Source organism: Pelecanus crispus, chromosome 9, assembly GCF_030463565.1.
Source record: "Pelecanus crispus isolate bPelCri1 chromosome 9, bPelCri1.pri, whole genome shotgun sequence".
NCBI lineage: Eukaryota > Metazoa > Chordata > Aves > Pelecaniformes > Pelecanidae > Pelecanus > Pelecanus crispus.
The window spans coordinates 7,852,352-7,858,351 of record NC_134651.1 but is presented as its reverse complement, the minus strand read 5'-3'; positions in this window follow the sequence as shown (position 1 = coordinate 7,858,351).

Below are 6,000 nucleotides of genomic sequence, written 5' to 3'. Positions count from 1 at the left end.
TGATTACTACTATCTACAGGTCTGCAGCCCAATGACACTTTATTTAACCCAACAGGTTATTATATAAACAGCTGTGTCTAGAGAAAGAAAAAAAATTTACTTCACCTAATTATGTTTTTTAAAAAAAGAAAAAAATTCTGCTTTCTCCTATATAGTTTTTGTTTTACATGTATTTACACACACACTTTTGGTTACACACATACAAACTAAGGAGCATAAATACATCAACATAAAAAAGTCTGAAATCAAGTTGTTCTACAAATAAAACAAAATAGAATTAGAAAATAACACGACCAGTCACTGGTAGCTTCTGGCACTCCTATGTCACCAGCTGATGGCTTGTGATGGCTTGCAAAATCTAAAGTTAAACAAATTATTTCATAATTACCTGAGGTAGGAGCTGTTTTGATCCGCTCCCTCACCACACGCCTCCCCCAGATTGATTACATTTTGCACAAGCACAAATGACGATGCTCACCAAGCACTTCCTTATCTGCTTTGAAATTTTCAGTCAACCTCAACCAAAAATCTATGGACCACCTGTGCCCCACTGCAGAAGATGCTTAGTGACATGTACTCTTATGTTTAAACGTTCTACTAATCAGGCACTTAGAATTACGTACAGGTTGATTGCAGGTTGTTAACTAACATGAATTGCATTCATGCTAACAGGAGATAAATTATTGAACTCCAGTAAGATCAGTACTACAGCTAGAACAGATCTGTCCTTCTGTAAGGACAGATGCCACAGTTTCATCCGTTCAGACTGTAAAACCTTCTAGATACTGTCACCTCTTAGGCAGCTATCTTTTTATATAATAGTAAGTAAAAGAGCCAAAACCAGTACCAGAACATCATCCAGAGTTTAATTAAAATAATGCAATTTTACAAACGGCCTCTTTTTAAATGTCTGACACACATTCCTCTGATTTTCTTCTCCTTTCACTCTGAAGCAGACTCAATTATTACATCAAAGAGAGAGCTAATGTGAAAATTAATACGGAAAAACTAATTTAAACAGAAAACTGGCAAAAAAAAAGTTGTAGGTGGTAATGGATTACATTCCATTTGTTTCCTCTGAAAGGAGATGGGGAGACCTCAAATAAAAAAAGGAGTATATACATTGAGTGGTTTATGGTAGTAGTAATCAACCTTTTGGTCTAATGCTCTGCTGAGAATCAGGAATCTTAGAAGCTCATTCAAACATGAGCTGCACTAAAAGAAAAAGCTTTGCCACATAGGGCTATAAACACTGATTTTATTCCCACTGGAGTCAGCAGCACAATTCCCATGAGCACGCTGCAGCCCTGCTCGCAGTGCAACCCCCAGACTGTAAGATAAGGAGCTCCATAGAGCAGGAAGACTCAAGTACGCCTGCACCATTCATCTGGCTGTGTATGTGCACCCTAATGTTTTTCCTAATTGATTTTTTTTTTTTTTAATTATTTTTGAAGGACAGCATAGCAGTGGATTGACATTCACAATTGCTCAAAAATAAGACGACTGCAATAGCTTTATAAATGCTAACAAAAAAAAAATTAGGGGAGACAAAATCTCATATAGTATGTCCAACCTTTTATAGAAACCACAGTGAGGGGTCAGCAGAGCAAGTGCCTGTCCTTCCCGCTGCAATTACGATCGCTGCCAGAGCCCAATCAGCTTAAACACTCCAGGGCGTTAGTAAGAATCTTTTCTTTTGACACACGACTTATGCCATTTATTGACCAACGCTGAACAAGAAACTCCAATGAAAAACTAGAAATTAGCATTACAGGTTCTGAAGTAAGAGAAAGGAAGAGGTGGAGGCAAACTGCACACCCTGTAAATGCAACCTGCATTCTGAAAAGTATATAAATGTTTTATGATGCTTACGTGTCAAGTTCACATCAACAATAAACTAAACACAGAGCCGGGGTAACCTTTATATACTGTGATGCACATGATAGTGGTAAACTGCTGTGAAGAGACCGTGGGTTGGGTTGGGTTTTTTTAATGTATATAAAAATATAGATGTATTAGTAGCGTATTTATCAACATGTATGTTTTACATGTACTTATATGTATATAAATATACATATGTATGTGATATACCTCTTCTGGACAAAAACTCGGGGTTTTTTTCCTCTTTTTTAAATTGTTCTCTGTTCATTAAGACATGCAAAATCATTTACCTCTCCACAGCCTTTCAAATCTCAGAAGTTCTGAAAATATTAGGTCCTTGAATGGAAAATAAATAGCAATGTTATATTACATTAGACAGAAAGCCGATCATAAGCAGTAACTGAATCTGATGGATCAACTGTACAAATGTTTTGGTTCGGGCTAGTCATTAATCAGAAGAATACATCTTATTGTCATATTCATAGGGTTCTAACAGAGATCAAAATAAAAAAAGGGTGTGTAAGGGTCCTGATTAATTACCATTTTCACTGACAGTCACTCCAACATAAATTCTATCTGATGCCTTTCAACATAGCCCTTCATCAGCGTGATAGCTCTTTGATTCTCCTACCTTTTATGCAGTTCCCCAGTAAAATGAGTATTATGCCTTTAATTTAAATAGTTCTCCTCCAAAGAACTGCACAGCAGCAGAGTGATGCACAGCAGCTTTAATACCATCACCACAACAAGAACTCCCTTGATGGTATAAACAGACTTAATCAGACACTACTGTCTAGGTAAACTGTTTTCATTTGGAAGCAATGCCACACTGAACACTGCCAAAGCTTATGGTCATTGGCTGAGGAACACTCAGTTCTACCCTTGGAGCCTTCTCCAAATTAATTGAGTTTACCTGTTCCTGAGATTCCAAATTTTAGGCTACTTTAGTAATAATTAAAAAAGAACCAAAAAACCCCAAACAAAGCCAAAAAAAAGCCCTGTTAATCTTTGATCTGAATAGACTATTTCAGACAAGCAGGATACTACTTGGCCATTCCTAGTTATTGCATTTGTCCATCATAGAGGTTTTTGCCAAGATTACAGTTTCATGAAGCTTACAAAAATAACTTCGGCTGCAAAGAAAAAAATATGTAAAGTCAAACTTTTTCTTACAGTTTCACAAGGAATATTCAGCAGTCTTCTTAAGGAAACTAGCCATATCAGATAACACATGCATATCTTACCGCTATTTAGAGGGATTTCTATCATATTGATGGCTTTAGTACAAATTACTTTGATATAGGTCAGTTCTTTGAATACCCTTTGACACAGGGCAATGAAAAATGTTTACCTCATTCTATAGCAAGTTCTTCATCATTCAACAGCAGAACAGCTGTTGTGCTGCACACAAAATGTGCTCATTTTGTATATACCAGAACATTAGCTCAGTTGGTTAGAGCATGGTGCTAATAACGCCAAGTTCACAGGTTCAATCCCTGCTTACTGCAGGGGGGTTGGGCTCAATGATCTCTCAAGGTCCCTTCCAACCCAAAGCATTCTATGATTCTATGATTACCGTGTCCAGTTTTGGGCCCCTCAATACAAGACAGACATGGAGGTGTTGGAGCATGTTCAGAGAAGGGCAACGAAGCTGGTGAAGGGTCTGGAGAACAAGTCTTATGAGGAGCGGCTGAGGGAACTGGGGTTGTTTAGCCTGGAGAAGAGGAGGCTGAGGGGAGACCTTATCGCTCTCTACAACTACCTGAAAGGAGCGTGTAGTGAGGAGGGTGTTGGTCTCTTCTCCCAAGTAGTTAGCGATAGGACAAGAGGAAATGGCCTCAAGCTGCATCAGAGGAGGTTTGGATTGGATACTGGGAAAAATTTCTTCACGGAAAGGGTAGTCAAGCATTGCAACAGGCTGCCCAGAGAGGTGGTGGAGTCACCATCCCTGGAGGTGTTCAAAAAACAGGTAGACATGGCACTCTGGGACACGGTTTAGTGACGTGTTGGTGTTGGGTTGATGGTTGGACTGATGATCTCAGAGGTCCTTTCCAACCTTAATGATTCCTAGTTTTTACTTTCACTATAATTAATCCAGCCACCAAGCCAGGAAACATGAAATTGCTACTCTCCCCTTAATTGGCTTAGTGATGGACTTGGTAGTGTTAGGTTAATGGTTGGACAGGATGATCTTAAAGGTTTTTTGCAACCTAAACAATTCTATGATTTGCAGCGCTCAACCAGGAAAAGATCTAAGGTCTGAAAGTTGGTGTCAATTTTACATTACCAGAAATCTTTTTTTTTTTTGGACTTGCTTATTTCACCCACTTGACCTCAGCAAGTAACACCAATTACTTGATAGTGAGTAGTAAGGTGCTCAAACTATGTTCCATAATGATTTTTCTGTATCTGTTTCTGGAACGTGACACAACTTGCTCTTCCTGTTAGGACTTGAGCCAACAAGAGAGCAACTTCTGTGGGAAGGGTGGTCATGGTGATGGGCATGGTTTTGATACCAAAAAGCAGCACGAGTATTCACAAATACAATTGTCCCTCAGTTTAAAGAGAAGCACTATATTAGTAACACCTCTGACAGAAGACCAGACAGCCCAACCAGCACATCCATAGCCCCAGCTAGGTTGAACAAGACATTACTGAAGCAAGACAAGGACTGGATTGCCATTCACCAAGGAAAGCAGAGCAAGAGATCTGGCATAGATGTCCATTGGGCATAGAAGAACGGATACTGGCTACAGATCCTGGGGTGGTTCTTGTTCATTTAGTGAGTCAACTTCTAACCTTACAGTTCTGTACTGATTCAGTATTTCACCTCAGCCTCCAAACCATGATGAATCAACAAGCAGAACAGTATACTTTTTAACACATGGGCAAATCTGGCTTCAAGAAAGACCCAGATTAAGTTTAGTTTTGAGACAGAACCTCATAACTAATGTGTATCATCCCAACACCATGCAGAAAATCACTGGTCTCACTTCCCTATTTCTAAACAAACCTATGCAGGCAATGCATATTTACAGGTTTTGTTGGTTTTTTCTTTCTTTTTTTTTTTTTTTTTTTTCTTTTGTCCAATGCCCAGAGTTCGAACGATTACCCTTGCATTTTGCAGATGCAGAGAGATAAAGGTCAATGAAATTAACACAAACTACTGGGACCAAGAGAGAACCGTGAGTTAGCAAAATAGAGTGGGGTTTAGGAAGTCAAGAGAAAAACTTCCCAGCCTTCCAACTTTTCACATTAACTTCCACAGTAGTTTGCTCAGTCCTTAGACAATTACTTCTTAGCCTAAGTTTACCAGCCTGCTACACATTAGAAATTCTATTTTTAATATCCAATTATAGATGATGTGACAAGAAAGTATATAAAACTGTATGGAATTGGATCTTACACAACCCTTCACAAACACCACTCAAGGTATACTGAACATTAAACAGGAGAATAGTTTCACTGACAACCATAAGGATTATTGTGCTCGAAATTAAGCACTGCTTAAGAGCTTTTCTCACTGAAGCTAAATACAAGTTAATATCATGACCAATAAGCATCCAGAGCCTCCTGGTTCCCTCCTGATACGAGACTTTATTCAACAGAATTAAATAAAATTGCTGCAATTTCACAGAAGTTTCACATGCTTAAAACCGGATTAATGTCACTGGGGAAAAAGTTCACAAAGCAAATATTTCACACAGACCTATAATTCAGTAATGTTTCATATAACACCACTTTAGAAGCCTGTTCTTACACTTAAAGTGTACCACTGCACAAACAAATAACTTGTTGAATAAAACACACTTTTAAGCAGATCTACAAATCTTTTACTGTAGTCAGTAAAAGGGGCAGATGCAGCTCAGAAGTCTGCCTGAAGCTGACAACTTTTGGTATCAGTCACTCATTAATACACACGCCATTTTATCAGACTTTTTTTAATGTAAAAACATGCAGGAGGTTTTTTTACCTTATTCCTGGATAAACAAGTCACTGTTCCTAAACAGTTTGCAAAAAGTAATTCTGAATGCAACTGTAAGCGTCAAGAATACTTTCTTTAGGCAAAGCGTTGAACTGCCTGATACGAGATAAGCTTGAGATGAAACAACCAACACA